Here is an 11,695-nt window from a genome sequence, read left to right on the forward strand (position 1 = left end):
TCCTGTTGGATCGGACAGTTCTCACAGGCCAAACTAGACGATCTCTGACAACCCCTCTTTGCAATAGATCAATGAGAGGGATGCCTAGAAAGCATTTGTTACGACACCGTCCTGTTATGGACTATTCCTATGAAACTTATTGATTAATTGGCTTACGAAATGCTTTTTGGAGCGTACAAAGTGGCTTGATATGGGACCTGTACTCTTGATTTATTTCCGACTAGGTTATTGGGAGGATATTGGGGTAAGGTGGATGATCATGACATAGCATGTATATATTGCACTTGTGGAAGTGGATTCCCACATTTGAGTTACAAACATCATGCATCATCAACATTATGCACATATGATTACTTGTGGTTATGATATTTGTTTATGAAATGTATGTTGATACATTATTGTTTATGTTGATAAATGGTGGGTTATGATGTCGGTTATAGATAATACATGTGTATGTTATTATTTGGGGTTATGATCCCCACTTATCTGTTATTTAATCATAATCATGATATCTTGTCGATGAATTATATATTGAAAAATGGTGAATTAAGATGTTGTTTGGGAATGAGTGTTGTTTACATTACATAGGTTGATTAGATAATTGTTTATGAGAACAATTGATGAGTTGGTTATGGATTAGATAATTGTTTATGAGAACAATTGATGAGTTTAGTTGTATTACTCAGGTAAATTGGATAATTGTTTAAGAGAATAACTGATGAGTTATAATGTAATATGTTATATATATATATATGAACCGTTTTTCATATATGAGTGTAATATTCTGAGTAAGTCCACGCCGTCAATGAATTTATGTTCATTAGATGTCTTACTCTCTCTATTTCTCTTCTTTTTCTATTGCTTGCTTTTCGGACGTGTGCTCGTCAGGTAGACAGCTTTGCTCAGATTTGGAGCTACCCGTCCGTGATGTTCCAGGAGGGGGCATGAGGAGAGGCAGTACCCTAGCTTTGGAGTTAGCCACCAGGAGTTGCTTATCATTTTGTGCCTTTTGAAACACTGACGACTTCAGTTTGTTCATGTTTTTGTTTAGTGTCTTTTGGCGATGATTAATATATTCGCCCTTTCTTTTTGGATTTTGTATATGTTAGTGGCGATGTAGTTTCCACATTTGTTGACTTAGTTTGTATGAACTAAAGATGACTTAACCGTTTATATGCATTGTGTTATTCAGGAAAATTGTGAATCAGGTTAAGTTATCATTCGATAACGATAAGTTGATTTTCCGCATTTGAGTTACTTAAAGTGATGTCCCGGAAGGTTTTAAAAGGAAACAATTTTATACATCACCATTTCAAAAAAAAAAATTTGCCCATTTTTCCGCAATGTTTTTTAGAAGTATTTTTCGGGGCGTTACACCCTCCTAGCTCCTCCAGCCTCACAAACAGTTTCACAATTGAGAACTCGGAATATTCTAATGAACAAGGCAAAAGAACTGAAGCTATACTATTGGACACTCCACCATTCACCTCAGCACAACAAAATGCATTAAAGGAGTTGATCAAGCAATCAATTAGGCAAAGCACCAACAACACAAACCACATAAGTTTGATCCAAACTTCTATTGATCTACAAGAATCTCCAGTCATAGGTAATTCTGCATCCCTTAAAGTTGAAAATGCCACTTCGATTATAGATATAGGAGCAACATATCATGTAGTGCTTTTCCATACTTACAGGAAAATCAAACCAGTTTCCATATCTTTAACAAATGGAAACCAAGTGGTTGCTCAATATTCAGGAAGTATAATCTTTTCTGATTCCTTTTATCTTACAAATGTTCTTTATGTTCCCGCTTTCAAATTCAATTTGATTTCAGTCTCTAAGCTAACTTCCTCTCTAGCTTGTACATTAACATTTTCAGCTAACAAATGCTTGATCTAGGGAATGAGCTCCTTGAGGATGACTACTGTAGCTGAAGTCAATGGAGGCTTATACACAATGACTCAACTCTGCAAGAACTATCCTAACACTACTCACATTAATGCTTACACTAGTTATAATGATTTGAATGTTTGACATGCTAGACTACGACATTTATCTCACAACAAACTGCTTCATGTGCAAACTCTATTTCCTTTTATCAAATGTAATAAGAACATTGATCCATGCGATGTTTGTCCTTTAGCAAAACAAAAGAGATTGCATTATCTTGTTATCACTACTAAATCTACTCATGCTTTTGATTTGGTGCATATGGACATATGGGGACCTTTGTCCACCCCTTCAACCTTAGGTCATAAATACTTCCTTACTGCTGTTGATGACAAAACCAGGTTCACTTGGATTTTTTTATGAAAGCCAAGTCTGAAACCAGCCAGTTAGTAAAAGATTTCATCTGCTATGTTGTGACTGAATTCAATTACAAACCTAAGGCATTAGAAGTGACAATGGGAAGGAATTCATCCTGAAAGATTTCTATAGTTCTAGAGGCATAGAACACCAAGACCAGATATATCTTTTGTTGTTGGATGCCTTAGCTAATTCCTCAACACTCTAACATATCTACATCAGCAAGCTGCATTCAAAATCTTGAGGTATCTAAAGAACTCTCCTGCTCAAGGATTATACTTTCCTGCCACAACACAACAACAATCAAAGGATATTCATACTCAGACTAGGGGGTTTGCCTTGATACTCGAAGGTCCATCACAGAGTGGTGTTTCTTTCTAGGTTCATCATTGATTTCATGGAAACGTAAAAGGCAGAGCACAATCTCAAGATCTTCAACAGAAGCCGAATATAGAGCCCTTGCCATGGCATCTTGTGAGGCTCAATGGCTTCTCTATCTCTTCAGGGATCTAGGCATACCTAACACATCTCCAATCAGCTTATTATGTGACAATAATTCAGCTCTTCATATAGCCGCAAATCCAGTTTTTCATGAGAGAACCAAGCATATTGAAATAGACTACCATGTGGTTCGTGAGAAGGTTCAAAATGGTACTCTGCATCTCCTACCCATCTCTTCCAAATTTCAGATAGCAGATTTCTTCACCAAATCTCTCTCACCACACTACAACATTTTTGGCGTACGGCAACGGTTTTTAGCCGTTGCCAGATGTAAAAAAATTGTTCTCGTTGTTATAGGCAACAATTTTGTACCTGTGGTAGTCTAAGGCGTTGCCTTTTATTTCGACTACGATTTTTTGACTTTTGGCAACAGTATTTTAAAACCGTTGTCTTTGGTCATTTAAATAGACAACGGTTTTCTTTCATTGTTAAGGCCAACGGTCAGAAACCGGTGCCCATAAGAAAATGTCAAAACCGTTGTCATTGATTATTTAATATGGCTTTAAAATTGTGGCCATTTTATGACTTTAAAACCGTAGCAGTTGTCTATATAGGCAACAATTAAAAACTGTTGTCTTTGGTAATTTAAAATAGGCAATGACTTTTCATCAACATTAACATCAACGATTAAAAATTGTTACCTTATTACAACTTTAAAACATGGCAAGATATTATGGTCTTCATAATACATTTTTTTGTTATAAAGAGACAATATTAGTTTAGCTATTTAAAAAAAAAATTGTCATTGTATTACACCAAGTTCTTGCATCACACATTTTTTATGTCAAACATCACACTCAACTTAAATATAGCGAATATGATAAAATTACAGAATCATACAATATATCTATTTGTTAAAAAATACTACAAAAGACATACACTTAGTTGAGTGAAATCCTAAATTTCACTACCCGAAATAAATTATGAGCAACATAGACACCAAAACAAACTCAATCTAGAGGATATCTCTTCACCAATTATGTTAAGCACAATTAACACAACCTATTACCAAAGAGTCACATGGCATCTTTTTCTATGGTAAGAGAAAAGAACTATTTCTGAGTGAATATTATAATAATGTAATATAAAGCATATTGCTTTGAAATGCCAAGTGAAGTCATGATTAAGCAGTTGAATGATAAATTACAAGATAATACAAGGATGCCATCAAATCTAACAATACACTAAATCAATAGATTTTCTTCTAACTTAATGAAATGTACTTACTGCAATATAATTTCCTCATCCATGATTATATTTGACACAACATATGTTTGCTTTCATGTCTATATTTCCAACACTATTTTAGTGCACCAAATTTTGACCTTTACCTGCAAAGAATAAAAAGAATACAAGTTAGTGAACTATTTTAGTGCGATAAAATTATACAGATTAAAAGATACCTTATTTAATGAAGAGGAAAATATAAAATTATTGATGAAGAGTATATGAATACCACTAACTATGGCAGCATTTGCAACAACTGGATTCTTATCTACAATAGCTTGTTTCAAATATCTCAATTTGGGTAAGGAGAGTTCCATCGGTGATACGACAAATCACTCTAATTGCATTTGCCCTGTGCATATCGATCTTGCTATTCATGGCCTTGATGAAAGAGCTGGTGACAATAATGACATATGACAAATGAATCTAACAAGCTAGAACAATATATATTACCTCATCTCCATATGGGAAAATCTCCTTTATTATCAAATAGACCATGCTTCTTAATCCATATATCTCTAGGCTGGAAAAGCTTAGTCACAGTAAAGAAAACTTCTGCAGCTTCAACCTATTAGAATAAATTTACCTCAAAAAAGGATTAACAATGACTACTAACATAATTTGGCGAAACCAGTCTATAAATAAGCATAGATATCTCTATACCTTTGTAAACAACAAATGAGGCACGCACAAATCCATGGCATTCCAACACATGATGCTTTTGCGCCACCAATAAGTTCACTTTTATTTTATTTTATGATTAGAGATAATCTCATATTAGAATAAGAGTAGAGTTTACAATGAATTGAACCAGTTTATAAGCAACAAAGTAAGCTAAGATAGTAAACTAAAACTTCGGCATTTAATCAAACAGGTTATGGTCAACAACTAAGCATTGAGACAATAGAAAACAACAGATTGAAAGGTACTAAGAACACACATGAGACTGAATACCGAATGAACATAAGAAATTTAGATAAAAATAGAATCATTGATTTTGATAAGAGCATTATACGGTTTTCATGTTTTCATTTAGGGTTTAGAAGTTAGCTGGTTACCTCTGTGTGAAGAGAAGAGGAAATGGAAGTAGAATACCAAACGTTTCAACACTTTAAATTGTAAGCAAAAATGTCCAACTTGACTTGCTTCACACAAAAATGAGAGGATGGATAGTCAGAACGGTTTGTGAAGAAAAGGAAGGGTTTGGGTTTATAACATGGAGTAATTGGGGTTTGGCCTCCAAACAATTAACAAAATTATTAGACAACGATTTTTGTAAATGAACAATAGGCAACGGTTCCAAAACTGTGGCCTATATATTACAATGAATACGCACTGATTCTAAAAATGTGATCTTAAAGTTTAATACGCCACAGTTATATTAATAATATCAAAAATCGTTGTCTAATATAATGAAAATGCAACAGTTCCAAAATCGTTGTTCTAAAGTACAATAGGCCACGGTTTTGTGACAATTATGACAACAATATCAAAAATCGTTGTCCAATATAACAAATAGACAACGGTTTTAAAACTGTGGCCTATTGTAATTTAAGACAAGGTTTTAAAACCATTGAAGGTGGAGGTGTTGCCATAGGCCATAAACGTAGTAGTGCCATTACCTTTCCGCAATTTACTCGTCAAGCTTGGTATGATAAGCATTCACACGCAAGCTTGTGGGGGATGTTAAAAGACTTAAAAGACAAACCCAATAGCTAAAATGAAATTGATACTCGTATAATCAAGTAACTATATCAAACCAGATTCATTTCCAATTTGTTTTGATTCTTTCCCTTTTTAACATATTTCCAATTTTCTGTTATTTCTGTTAGGTTTCCTTTTTTAGTAGTTTTCAGTTTTTTTGTTTCTCCTTCTTTGTATAAATAGCAATACTTTGTTTTGCTTAATCAATATATGAGGTATTATTCAAGTGATGCATTCTCTTCTCTAAATCTTCTAATCATCAAGCAATTCAAGATTGTCATTTCATTCTTTCACACAAGTTCATTTCTGTCTTCTTCTTCTTCATCAAGATGAGTGATGTCATTTTACACGTGCTCACAATGATAGAGTTGGTCCTAGCCAATATGGAATAATAATCGAATGGAGGTCATTAGTTTTTTGTGTCTCAATTCAATTAAAAGTGTCACCTAATTAAAAATAAAAATCATATAAATAGAATATATATTTTTATATTATTTGGTGGAATATAATTTGTTTGGGACATGAAAACATGAAATTTTTGGGATAGGTGATCCTTGTACATAATAATCATGAGTTGGAGATTACTTATCCTACATGATGTTCCAATTCATGTCTGAAATCAATCAGAGTACTCTATTTTGTTACTTTTTGCTTTTAAATTTTTTATTTTATCCATATGTTAATATATGATTGACTTGGGACATGGAATGAGACACCACTGAAGACAGGTGATCTCGATCCATAATCATGATGGCCTACAATAGTTCAACTTACGACCCAATCATCTTAAACGTCATTGTCGTACCATAGCTGAACTCAACCTCCACCACAAGCTTCCTTAAACTTTCCAACTAATACATTGCTCGAAAGGGCAAAGATTGAGGTTAGTGACGAAAAAAGGAAAAGGTGTTGAAGCTCGCAGAGAAATGGGTTCTGGGGTGGAAATGACAGCTTGTGGAGGTTAAATTAGAATGGCTCATAATGCACCACATTTTAAAAGAAGCAATATATATGTTATCTACACTTTCATACTAATCTTTTTTGGTATAACAAAGTATATTCCCCACCTTATAAGTAATGTACAAATTCCTATTAATTTCTCCAATAAATGTTGCTCACAGTAATCACACCACATTATACTACTAGACCAATCTCTCGTTGATATACTACTCTTTTTTTTTGCAGCACTAAATTACATCTTTTGTTATAAATAAAAAATGTTATTGATAAGAGTATCAGTAATACTCACAATAACAAGTAAAATCCGAAAAGAAACAAAACAATAAAATTAGACTGGTTCCAAAGATACCAGCAACTCACAACAGAAATGCATACAGTTATGTTATTTGAGCATTTTACAAAACTAATGCCACAATTGAGGATAATTCTTATTAGCCTTCTTTGAAACATGATGTTGGAGTAGTATTCAAATGTCGTACTTATCAGACTTCTAAGGCTTGAAAACCAGACAATGGTTTGTACAATGTGGTGCCTATTCCTTCAGAGCCCTAGAAACGTTTAAGTAAATAATACTCCGGTCTTGATTTTCACAGACATCTATGGCACATGATTCTATTCCGAATGGTAAGCGGTATATTTTTATTTAGTTTAAAATAACTCTTTATTCTTTGTAATAAAACAAGTGTTATGAAAAGTGGACCTGTTTGACCCGTGTCCAGTAACTCAGTGTGAACCAGCCTAAACCCATGTAAACCATCTTGAACCACAACCCACTTACTGGCCTAAACTATACCCACATGTCAACCTGAAGTATATCTGTTGTCCCAAAAACAGTGTTGCTCAATATATCATTTACTGTAATTAGTTTAAAATATGTAAATTGAAGTCAAAAGTTTAACAACTAATAATTTTTTTTACCAATCACAACATATGACATATGAAGTAGACACTTTTGTGGTGCGTGCTCTCATCTAGCACCAAGTGTGATATATAAATTTAGTTTAGCTCAAATAAATATATTTAATATTGCCTTGTTTAGTTTTACAACATTGTCTTTATTGCTCCTAGACCCTCTATGTCAAACCAACTAACTTCCCCCACCTCTAATGCAACAGAATTCTAGCATGCTTCTCTTAACATGAATGTGACTAATGTACACATGAACAAGTACCATATCCAATCTGGATGCAAACACAACTATGTAACTGGAATACCAAGAAGGAAATTGATTTTCTCTTTTAAAAAACAAATGCCAAAAAGGTTGCTGATTCTAGACACTAGCACAGTAGAACTTTCAAAGATTGATGATGCATTTGTCGCTTTAAAACTTACAATAGATTGTGTAACAAAAAGGGCAACAACAATTATGCCACCTTCTTTTTGGATTTGAGCATCACGAATCCAATGAATATGCTTAAGAAGGAAAGAAGTGCTACACCAGCAGAAACTGGTATCAATATGGCGTACTCTCGGGGCAAGAAATAATTGTGTACGAAATGATCATCATCTACAAATGGCTGAAAGAACAAAACATCAATGAAGAAGTTATCAGGAAAAGTTAAAATTGGGAAGCATTCATTGAAATATAAAAATACTTGATAAGCTACTAACCAGAATGATAACCCAGAAAGTATAATAAGTGAATATTGATAAGCTAGTGATGGTTAGTAGAAATCCAACTGATCTATCAGCTAATTCCATTTTGTTGTCTATTGGTCTCACTTCCTGTTGACAACAAAGGACACAAATGACTGATTGCATTCACAATATTAGACACATGAAACAAATATCAACACTTATCCATAAAACCCAACACTAACCATCACCAAAATACTTTTTCATGGGGGTGTTTGCTTTTTGTTTTCCTTCGATTCATTTCAAGGATACAATATTCTTCCTTATATATTCCCTTCTTATATATAATATTCATTTTTCTATTAAAGAAAAGATTTCAATATTTATGTACTAATAGTGTACGAGTTTTTTACACTATCAACACACCATCCATCATTAATTCTTAAATAAAAGTAATACACATGAATGATGGATGATCTACTAATCGTATAAAATACTTTACACTGACAATGCATATATATTAAACTCTTAAAAAAACATCAACATGACATTCCTAGCACAGAACTGGGAAACATGAAGATAGAATTCCTGCAGGTAAGTGTGCAGATACCGAAGAAATGTGCACCACAGCTTGAACGAGCAGAGGAGAAGTCAGTCACTATAGTAGACTGCAAGACTCATTGAGTTGAAATTGGAACCTAGAGAAATTTTAGCACTCAGACAAAAAGGGTTCTCTACTGAATACCTAATATCTATAAAAAGAACTCGGAAAATTAGCATGGGGAGATGGGGTGTCAATTCACTGAATAGTGTATTACTCACCAAGTTGACAAAACCAACATATAGAATAAATTGAAGAAGCTACAAGATGAAGCTTAGAATCAGGCTAGGAAATTGAAATATGCCTCTGCAACTATAGAGTCGCTGGAAGAAATTTGAGTAGATAATAACCCAAATTCACAATAAATATGAGGAAATACAAAAGTTACTAGAAAATAAAGAATCCATTTAGAAATGGTAAAACACCACAATTCAGCTGTATTAAATTCCAAAAAGACCAAAACCAAGAAATACTATGAACCAAAAGTATCAGACCGATCAATATACTTATCCATCCATACCAAAGGCTAGGATTAAATTGCCAGCTCAAAAAGCCACATACCATGGTGGCAGTGTGCATGTTCACATAAGAACTAAACTCTAATGTACTCCTGAACGAATTAAACAGTCTACCAAGTAGATGTGTTTAACTGTAATGCCAAATTTAGATTTCATCACAAGAAAACAAAAACAATCAAGCCTTAGTCCAACAGTCTCACTATATAGGGTCAGCTACATGGATCGAACGATATCATAATGTTCTACCATAAATAATGTATATTTATAAAGTTTTTATCTCTAAATTTTTGTAATCATTTCACCAGTTATGGTTTTTGGCCTCCCCCCGTCTCTAGAAATTAGATCAACCTTTATTTGATTTACTCTCCTTATTGGAGCCTCTAGCGTGCTCCTCTAATATGCCCAAACCACCTAAAATACGACTCTACAATCTTTTCTGCAACAAGAGCTATCTCAACTTTCTCCCTAATGCATTTATTCCTAATTCAATCTTGTCTAGTGTGTCCACTCATCTAATGTAACATTCTCATCTCTGATGTAATAAGTTTATTTTTTTGTTGACATTTTACAGCCTAACAGTCTCGTATAACTTTGTGGGTCTCATAGCTATGCCGTAATATTTCCCCTTAAGCTCAAGTGACACATTTCTATCACATATAACACACCATGCACTCTGTCATTTTATGTACTCCACTTAAATCCTATGATTTACCTTTTCCCCAATTCTCTCATATGTTGTATGATTGACCCATGATACTTAAACCCGATGACTTATGGTATGATATGATCTTCAACCTTTACCTCTAGGTTTGTCCACCTCTTGCTAAACTTGCATTCCATATGCTCATTCTTATTTTCACTTATATGAAAGTCGTTTGCTTCTAATGCTTATCTCTTACATTTCTAACTTCCCAATTAATTCCTCTATCGATTCCCCAACTAGAGCAATATCATAACAAGAAAACAAATATAAAAAGGAGGTAGCCAAAAACATCAACAACCTATCATTGAGAAGCTATGGTGTGATCAGTGTAAGTAATGCACAGATGATGCATAACTGCTTGACAAGCAGAATTGAAGAAGAAGAAGAAGGATAGTTAAATGTAATGAATAAAAGGGTGGCCCACACACGAGCCTCCCACCAATCTTACTCTTCCAAGTGAAAAGGTTTCCAAGGTGTAGGTTAGGGAGGTATCCCTATAAATTAGAAAAATTATTGAAGTCTTTTTTTAATTTAAAATAAAATTACAAAACAGTTCCAAAGTTGTAAGAGTCTGTTCGCGAGTTGAATTTTGGAGGGGAAGGAATGAAAATTGAAGACTCAGGAGCATGGAATACACTTGTGATATGACTCTCAAATCTTCCCTTTCTCTTTCTCCCCCTCCAACATCCAACTTCCAAACATACCCTAAGTCACACACACTCATACTCTCATCTAATAACACCTAGGTTTTCAGAAGCCTATGATGATGCAACCATGGCTAACAGTTCAAAACCCTCCATTGCATCATATATCACCTTTGAAATTTGAATTTTCTTTGGCTATGACAGGATTACTACATTACAGGGTCCTGAACCATACGTTATTAGAAAAATGCGGAAATAAAATCTATCACAGAATACAACGCACTGAGTCTCTATACAAAATAAAAAACATGCAATAAAAATCAAACAAAAAATAGATTGAAACCGTCTTAAATCAAAACTGAAATAAGCACTTTATCAAGTCTAATAGTTGTAATCAAAGAGATTAGGGAAATAAATAGAGAGAGAGAGAGGTACTCACTTTGATCGATGGGTAGAGAACTAGAGATCGATATGTGGAATTGAATATAAGAAAGTGAGGAAGAAAAAATAATGATAGTAATAATAAAGGATGTAGCGAAAATGAAAGTCTTGGAAACTTGGAATGGGCCGACACTTTAGGTGGTTTTTTCGGAATTTATATTAAATCTAAAATATAACTTTAAATCTGGTCTTATTTGTACTAGCGTGTGGCAATCCGCTTTCCTATCATTTGTAACATATAGTTTATATGTTATAAATATCAGATATAATAAATTGTGTAATATTTTGCAAATTGTAGTTGAATATATTGGATTGAAGTAATTGTTCAATCCCTTACTTTTTAAAAATTGATCATTAAAATAATTAAATCAATCGCAATTATTTTGGTAAGTGAAGTGTATAATTAGGATGTAACGGTTGAAATAAACTTATCATATTTATAATGTAATATGTAATGTAGTCGTCAAATGTTTATCAACTACATTTTTATTTTTGTAATAATGATTTCACA

The sequence above is a fragment of the Lupinus angustifolius genome, chromosome LG06, assembly GCF_001865875.1.
Source record: "Lupinus angustifolius cultivar Tanjil chromosome LG06, LupAngTanjil_v1.0, whole genome shotgun sequence".
Taxonomy (NCBI): domain Eukaryota; kingdom Viridiplantae; phylum Streptophyta; class Magnoliopsida; order Fabales; family Fabaceae; genus Lupinus; species Lupinus angustifolius.